Here is a 9,753-nt window from a genome sequence, read left to right as displayed (position 1 = left end):
CCTACACAGGCTGCAACGTATTATGTTGTAGAGTTTTCAGACGAAGAGTAAGCTGCGTTAGGTCGTTGTTGTGCACTCAGCTATGCCGTTGGAGTTGATGGACTCACTTACCCTCGAAGCTTCCGCAGTTATCTTATTCTAGATGGCCTTCATCCATATTATTGTAATAAGTACTCTCTTTGAGTTATATGATGTAATAATTATGTGATTGCACTCTGTTATAAATCCTCGAGTATTGCGTGTGTCAGCATTACCGATCCAGGGATGACACTTATGTGTTTGAGGTCGGATTGCTACAGAAAGCATTAGGAATAAAACTAAATGATCATCATTATGCTAAGCTAATGTATGGGTCTTGTCCATCACATCATTCTCTAATGATGTGATCCCATTCATCAAATGACAACACATGTCCATGGCTAGGAAACTTAACCATCTTTGATTAACGAGCTAGTCTTGTAGAGGCATACTAGGGATACTTAGTTTTGTCTATGTATTCACACATGTACTAAGTTTCCGGCTAATACAATTCTAGCATGAGTAATAAACAATTATCATGGTCTAAGGAAATGTAAATAACAACTTTATTATTGCCTCTAGGGCATATTTCCTTCAGTTCTGCACCAGAGTGGTACGGTAATCCTGTTTTGGAAGTCATGTTACTAGACCATGATGAACCAACGAACTATGAGGAAGCGATGATGAGCCCAGATTCCACGAAATGGCTTGAGGCCATGAAACTGAGATGGGATCCATGTATAAGAACAAAAGTATGGACTTTGGTTGACTTGCCCGATGATCGACAAGCCATAGAGAATAAATGGATCTTCAAGAAGAAGACTGACGCTGATGGTAATGTTACTCTCTACAAAGCTTGACTTGCTGCGAAAGGTTTTCGACAAGTTCAAGGAGTTGACTACGATGAGACCTTCTCACCCGTAGCGATGCTTAAGTCTGTCCGAATCATGTTAGCAATTGCCGCTTTTTATGATTATGAAATTTGGCAAATGGATGTCAAAAATGCATTACTTAATGGATTTCTTAAAGAAGAGTTGTATATGATGCAACCAGAAGGTTTTGTCGATCCTAAAGGTGCTAACAAAGGGTGCTAGCTCCAACGATCTATTTATGGACTGGTGCAAGCCCCTCGGAGTTGGAATATACGATTTGATAGTGTGATCAAAGCATATGGTTTTATATAGACTTTTGGAGAAGCATGTATTTACAAGAAAGTGAGTGGGAGCTCTGTAGCATTTCTAATATTATATGTGGATGACATATTGTTGATTGGAAATGATATAGAATTTCTGGATAGCATCAAAGGATACTTGAAGAAGAATTTTTCAATGAAAGACCTCAGTGAAGTTGCTTATATATTGGGCATCAAGATCTATAGAGATAGATCAAGACGCTTAATTGGACTTTCACAAAGCACATACCTTGATAAAGTTTTGAAGAAGTTCAAAATGGATCAGTCAAAGAAAGGGTTCTTGCATGTGTTACAAGGTGTGAAGTTGAGTCAGACTCAATGCCCAACCGCTGTAGAAGATAGAGAGAAAATGAGAGTCATTCCCGATGCCTCAGCCATAGGTTCTATCATGTAGGCAGTGCTATGTACCAGACCTGATGTGTGCCTTGCTATAAATTTAGCAGGGAGGTACCAAAGTAATCCAAGAGTGGGTCACTGGACAACGGTCAAGAACATCCTAAAATACCTCAAAATGACTAAGGATATGTTTCTCATTTATGGAGGTGACAAAGAGCTTACCGTAAATGGTTACGTTGATGCTAGCTTTGACACTGATCCGGATGACTCTAAGTCACAAACCGGATACCTATTTATATTGAATGGTGGAGCTGTGAGTTGGTGCAGTTCCAAGCAGAGCCTCGTGGCAGGATCTACGTGTGAAGCGGAGTACATAGCTGCTTCGGAAGCCGCAAATGAAGGTGTCTGGATGAAGGAGTTCATATCTGATCTAGGTGTAATACCTAGTGCATCTGTGTGATAGCCTGGCTTATTAGGGATGATAAACTACTCATATCAATAAGGAATTCCTTCTTTTCCGGGAGCCCATTCGGACGGAACTCCAAAGTTAAGTGTGCTCGGCTTGGAGTAGTGTCAGGATGGGTGACCGACCGGGAAGTTGCTCCTGGGTGCGCACGAGTGAGGACAAAGTGTGCAGAAAAGACTAGTATTGATCTGTGGGGCCAGTCTAGATCCCGCCAGGAGTAACGACCACCGGCGGGTGTGTCCGGGGCGTTACAATCTGGTCCAATGAAAATCTTTTGTGACAATACTGGAGCAATTGCCTTAGTGAAGGAATCCAGATTTCACAAGAGAACCAAACGCATCAAGAGACGCTTCAACTCCATCCGCGATCAAGTCAAGGAGGGAGACATAGAGATTTGCAAAATACATACGGATCTGAATGTTGCAGACCCATTGACTAAGCCTCTTCCAGGAGCAAAACATGATCAACACCAAGACTTCATGGGTGTTAGAATCATTACAATGTAATCTAGATTATTGACTCTAGTGCAAGTGGGAGACTGAAGGAAATATGCCCAAGAGGCAATAATAAAGTTGTTATTTATATTTCCTTATATCATGATGAATGTTTATTATTCATGCTAGAATTTTATTAACCAGAAACTTTATACATGTGTGAATACATAGACAAAACAAAGTGTCCCTAGTATGCCTCTACTTGACTAGCTCGTTAATCAAAGATGGTTAAGTTTCTTGACCATAGACATGTGTTATCATTTGGTGAATGGGATCACATCATTGGGGGAATGATTTGATGGACATGACCCATTTGTTAGCTTAGCATAATGATCATTAAGTTTTATTGCTATTGCTTTCTTCATGACTTATACATATTCCTTTGACTATGAGATTATGCAACTCCCGAATACCATAGGAACATCTTGTGTGTTATCAAACATCACAATGTAACTGGGTGATTGTAAAGATGCTCTATAGGTGTCTCTGAAGGTGTTTGTTGGGTTGGCATAGATCAAGATTAGGATTTGTCACTCTGAGTATCGAAGAGGTATCTCTGAGCCCTCTCGGTAATGCACATCACGATAATCCTTGCAAGCAATGTGACTAATGAGTTAGTTGCGGGATGATGCATTACGGAACGAGTAAAGAGACTTGCCGGTAACGAGATTGCACTAGGTATGAAGATACCAATGATCGAATCTTGGGCAAGTAACATACCAATGACAAAGGGAATGACGTATGTTGTCATTGTGGTTTGACCGATAAAGATCTTCATAGAATATGTATGAACCAATATGAGTATCCAGGTTCCGCTATTGGTTATTGATCGGATATGTGTGTTGGTCAAGTCTACATAGTTCTCGAACCCATAGGGTCCGCACACTTAACGTTCAATGATGATGTGTGTTGGTGACCGAAGATTGTTCGGAGTCCCGGATGAGATCACAGACATGACGAGGAGCGTCGAAATGGTTGAGAGGTAAAGATTGATATATCGGACGATAGTATTCGGACACCGAAATAGTTTTGGAGCATTTCAGATATTTTTTCATAGTACCGAGGGGTTACCGGAACCCCCCGGGAAAGTAATGGGACAACACGGTCCATAGGGGAGAGAGGGGAGCCCACAAGGGGCGGCACATGCCCCCCATGGGCAGTCCGAATTGGACAAGGGGAGGGGGCGCGCCCCCTTTCCTTCTCCCTCTCCCTCTCCCTCTCCTTCCCCTTTCCCCCTCCGAAAGAAGGAAGGGGGGCGACTAGGACTAGGAGTCCAAGTCGGGTTGCCCCCCATGGCACACCCCTAAGGCCAGCCTCCTCCCTCTCCTCCTTTATATACTGTGGCAGGGGGCACCCCAAGGCACATCAATTGTTCTCTTAGCCGTGTGCAGTGCCCCCATCCATAGTTTACTCCTCCGGTCATATTGTCGTAGTGCTTAGGCGAAGCCCTGCGCGGATCACATCACCATCACCATCACCACACCATCGTGCGGACGAAACTCTCCCTTGACACATTTCTGGATCAAGAGTTCAAGGGGCGTCATCAATCTGAATGTGTGCAGAACTCGGAGGTGCCGTATGTTCGGTGCTTGACCGGTTGGACCGCGAAGACGTTCGACTACATCAACCATGTTTACCTAACACTTCCACTTTCGGTCTACGAGGGTACGTGGACACACTCTCCCCTCTCATTGCTACACATCTCCTAGGTAGATCTTGCGTGATCGTAGGATTTTTTTTTTGAAATTGGTTGCTACATTCCCCAACACCCACTTGGACGCGCCAGGGATCCTAAGCGCGCCCAGGTAGGTTGTGCCCTCCTCGGCCCACCTCTGGTGCCCATATTCTGGTATATAGGTCATTTTGACCTAGAAAAACCAAGGAGGGAATTTTTGAGACGAAGCACCAGTGTCTCGAGATGAAACTTGGGAACGAGCACTTTTTCCCTCCCGCAGAGCGATTCCACTGGGGGAACTTCCCTCCCGGAGGAGGAAATCATCGCCATCGTCATCACCAACAACTCTCCCATCTTTGGGAGGGCCATCTCCATCAACATCTTCAACATCACCATCTCCTCTCAAATCCTAGTTCATCTCTTGTGTTCAATCTTTGCACCGGAACCTTAGATTGGTACTTGTTGGTGACTAGTGGTGTCGATTACATCTTGTAGTTGATTACTATATGGTTTATTTGGTGGAAGATTATATGTTCAGATCCATTATGCTATTTAATACCCCTATGATCTTAATTATTATTTGTGAGTAGTTACTTTTGTTCTTGAGGTCACGGGAGAAGTCATGTTGCAAGTAATCATGTGAACTCGATATGTGTTCGATATTTTGATGATATATATATGTTGTGATTCCCTTAGTGGTGTCATGTGAACTTCGACCACATGGCACTTCACCATATTTGGGCCTAAGGAAATGCATTGTGGAGTAGTTATTAGATGATGGGTTGCTAGAGTGACAGAAGCTTAAACCCTATTTTATGCGCTACTTCGTAAGGGACCAATTTGGATCCAAAAGTTTAATGCTATGGTTACTTCTTATCTTAATACTTTTCTCGTAGTTGCGGATGCTTGCGAGGGGTTTAATCATAAGTAGGAGGTTTGTTCAAGTAAGAACAACACCTAAGCACCGGTCCACCCACATATCAAATTATCAGAGTAGCGATCACGAATCAAACCAACATGATGAAAGTGACTAGATGAAATTCCCGTGTACCCTCAAGAACACTTTGCTTATCAAAAGAGTGAAGGAAATATGCCCTAGAGGCAAAAATAAAGTTGTTATTTATATTTTCCTTATATCATGATAAATTTTTATTATTCATGCTAGAATTGTATTAACTGGAAACTTGATACATGTGTGGATACATAAACAAAACAAAGTGTCCCTATTAAGCCTCTACTAGACTAGCTCGTTAATCAGAGCTGGTTAAGTTTCCTAACGATAGACATGAGTTGCCATTTGGTAAATGGGATCACATCATTAGGAGAATGATGTGATGGACAAGACCCCACTACTAGGAAAAGGCCTACTAATGGCGCACCAGTTTTGCCTACTAATGGCGCACTACTGGTGCGCCATTAGTATCACGCCATTAGTATTTTTTACTAATGGCGCACCACTGGTATACTAATGGCACACCACTAGTATATGGTATACTAATGGCGCACCACGCAGTGCACCATTAGTATAGAACACCATGCACCATTAGTATGCCTCCCAGGGGGCCATATTTAACCATGTGCTTTGGCATACTAATGGCGCACTGTGGGGTAATGCGCCATTAGTATCCTTTGGCATACTAATGGCGCACTCTGTAGTGATGCGCCATTAGTATGAATATTAGGTTTTATTTTTTTTACTTTTCTGATTTTTGCACAGGTTACAAAATATATTATTGGACAGAATATAGATAGCATCACACAGCAACAGCAGATTCATCAAATACAATAGAAGATTAGTCTCCAAATACAATTCATCATATTAGTCTCTGAATTCAAAAGACCGAACGAAGATAAAGCATTACAAGTCTCGAGACCGCGAGTATCGAGTTTGTCTTCACATTACAAGTCGATATCGATCATAAACTACCATCACATGGAAGAGAGCTGCGGTCATCACGATGAGCATCATCGCGATGAAACTGGTCTTCATCCGGTTCCTCCAACGCTCCCTCCTCTCTCCCGCTAGATAGCGGGCGTATCTAGATTCCGCCTCCGCCCTAGTGGCGTACCCTTTGTAACTGTTACCGCTGATACGGTGAACCTGTCTCCGACACTCCTCCCAGTCGTCGTAGACTCCGGGAACCTTACCTTGTACACGACATACGACGGCATCTCTATGCACAAGCCAAACAACAGACAATACATAAGCAATATATAAGTATGCAACAAAAGGATCGGAAGAGAAAAGAAAGACATTAATAGCACGATTCATGGTCCTACTAATAAATAGCATCGATTACATCTAAGTTGAACGATTGTCCAAACCAAAGAGACATACAATTCATTAAAGTTTAATTACAACATGAGCCAATCAATGTTTCAGAACTACACATCACTACTTTCGACTCGACTCATGGGACAGGAGCGTGGATGAAGCCGCCGTCTATTGTGATGGTCATGAAATCACGGGCGTTGTCAACCTGCATTTGTAGCGTTCCATCTATCTCACTATTGGACGGTTGATATCTGAGGTAGAACTGCCCCGAGGTATGAAGGACATCTTGATGGATGATGTCCGCAAACTCCGACTGGATGCGAAAGAATTCTTCTCTGATGTCCATGTCCTAGATTGCCGACAAGCTCGCGACCCAATCTTTGAGATTATCTGGTAGCAGAAGGTGATGATGGTCCCTTATGATCGCCCGCATGTGATGGAGGGCGTAGTAGGCATCCTTTTGACCACCAGGCGGCTGCTTGACACAGCAGAACTTAGTATTGTGGGCGAACACGTGCTTGCCGTACTTACGAACTGCCCTGGTGAAGGTGCCTCCAGATTTGGTGTAGCCGGGGAGAACATCATCGAGAACTTTCTTGATATTTGTGTAGTCTATCTTGGAGTCACGGTTCGGGTCGAAATACGTGGCCATGGAATATTTCGGACTTAAGAGGATGAGTGTGCAATGTGTGTCACTACATAGAACACAGAATGTTAGAAAAAAAAGAACGATCAAAATCTAAGAAATCATATGTTACGGGGCGGTTAAGGGATGACTTACTCGGGAAAGTAAGCCACGAGGAAGTTATCCTTATCTGGATTTGCCAGAGGTGTGAACTCGCGACTTGGCAGTCCCCAGCGCTGCCCAAGATCTTGGCACACATGTAGAAGGGGTCGACTATCACGATGTCCGGGGTCTTGTCTCTAATGATCCGCATTTCCATACTCAGCGAAAACAGCCGAACAAAGGTGTAGTGCAGCGGACGAAGGTTAAACATAGCAAAGATGTCATCAAACCGCAGGACCATCGTACCCCCGATGGCGCCATCCACAAAGCCCTTGCCCTGTGGCACCTTGGCCAAAAAAACCAGGTATGCCACATCATTCTCTCTGAGACGCCGCTTCTCCAAAGAAAGAACACTGTCGTGCAGACTCCGCATAGCACTGGTTGCAGCATTGAGCATATTTGTCAGTAGCATCGCCCTACCCGCCACATGCACCCTCCTCGAGATATCCTTAGGTGAAGGTGGCCGTCCTGAGCACGGATCATACTCGGTGCCGGCTGGCTCGCACCGGCGCCCTTTTTAGTCTTTCGTGTCTGGCTCTTCTTCTTGATCTGCTATAATGGGACCAAGTTCTGCTCACAGACTGCCTTCTTGAGCGTGTTAGGGCTGATAATATTTCGCACCTCAGCTATCTGAGGCTCGGTGTAGGCGACAGCTGGAGGTGTCTCCTGAGAACTGAACGCCAGACGACGCCTGTTGCAACTGGGTTTCTCCACCATACCAGCTAGATCGCGGTCGTCTTGGTTGGGTTCTTGAGAAGGAGGACCGCAGAACTCGTCACCGTACCCATGTTCGGCAAAGTACTTATCGACGTTGGTAAATGTACCGTCGTCATTGTCGTTTACGTCCGGATCCTGTGCCATATGCATGTCCGGATCCTGTGCCATAGGGATGTCCGGCATGTCCGGTAGCGTTGCGGCGTTCTTGCCATGGCTTGGCGCTGGCACGACTGGCGATATTGTCTCTGGGGTGGTGTCCCCAGCCCCCAAACGAATATGGCTCTTCGGCCAAAGCAGGGGCCAGCTTACGCAGGCGCTGAGGGTCATCTCATCTTCTTCGCCGGCCCCAGTGGGTCGAATCGGAGGTAACAACTCGTCGCGACCTCGCAGCACCCGAACCAATTCAACCCTATACACCGTGGGTGGCATCGGATTACCGTGGAACACAGAGTTGCCCGGTTGAACGATTCTGCCCTTGGCGACATCGACCAACTCGCCGCCCACGAAGTGCAGGAGAGTGCAAGGAACGTCGGCGGCGCCCTGCGAAAACATGCATGTAGGGCGTTAGGGATGCCCAGTCAAAGGCAAGGAGATCAAGTCATCGGCCGAGAGGCTTCATTACCGTGATGCCGTCGAGCTCGGCTAATGTCGAGGCACCGCCAACAGCGGGCATGCAACTGACGGAGGGGCCACTTGCTGGCGAGGTGCCGGCCAGCGTACACCTGGGTGCATTAAGCTCCAATGCCCATGCCGGCACCGGAGACACGAATACCGCCTCCGCCGGAGACACCAATGGCGCCGCTGGAAACACCAATGGCGCCACCTGCGCGCTGTGCGAGTTGCTAGCCGTGAAGCTGGGAACCGGGGGAGGCCCTTGTTGGCCGCCCGCAATCCACGTCGTCGGCCCATGAGCTTCGTTCCCAGTTGTTGTTCCACTTGCTCTTGGACAAGCTCCGGAATCTGCGCCACTTGTGCCTTGAGTGCTTTAACCTCGCGCGACTGGCTTTCCAAGATGGTCTTTTTCTCCTTTCGCCCACCAGTGGTATAGTATGACGACCATTTTGTGGACAAGCCTTTGCCGGCCACACAACCAGCTGACGTCGGCTTACTGAGCTTATCCTTGTTTTTCATTACGTTCAACGCCCTATTCAAAGGGGTGTCGAAAGGGGAGCTCCGAGACGACCCTGCACTACTGCTTTCTTTGTCCTGCGGAAGGAACGTGGACCATTTAGAAATATTGGGGATTAATTAGAGTGCAACCATATGGAGCTAATTACGCGGGGGTGTATTCCTTACCAGAACAAGCTCAAGCTCCTTGGTCTTCGGATCCGTGGTAAGCTCCTTTGTTACCGGGTCCTCCTTGTATTGGGCTCTGAGAAAGTTCCTGGTCTGCTTGTCACTGTATTTCTCGAAGCGGGGCGGTAGGCCTTGCTCGGCACACTCCGCGTCCTCCTTGTCCCATATAGGCTCCGCCACTCTGTAACCGCCGGGACGGAGTTGGTGGACCCCTAAGTTCAACTGCCGCATTTCTTTCCCCCACTGACTTGATTCGGAGGTTGCGGGGCTCTTGCACTTGATCTTGAACTCCTTGTAGTCATCTTCGCTCATCAAAGGATATTTCGCCTTGATCTTCTCATAACTATCACCTTTTTCAATAATTGCCTTCACCGTGCTTTTCCAAGTAGACAGGGCCGTGCTCATCCTCGTGAGGGCGGCACTGTTCACTTTATTCCCTGAGAGGCGTGTGTTTGCAAACTCAGCAGGGAACTTGTATCATTCGTGCAGCTTCGTGA

Source organism: Triticum aestivum, chromosome 1A (genome assembly GCF_018294505.1).
Source record: "Triticum aestivum cultivar Chinese Spring chromosome 1A, IWGSC CS RefSeq v2.1, whole genome shotgun sequence".
In the NCBI taxonomy this organism is placed as follows: domain Eukaryota; kingdom Viridiplantae; phylum Streptophyta; class Magnoliopsida; order Poales; family Poaceae; genus Triticum; species Triticum aestivum.
The sequence above is the reverse complement of the archived record's forward strand: the minus strand, read 5'-3'. Positions refer to the sequence as shown.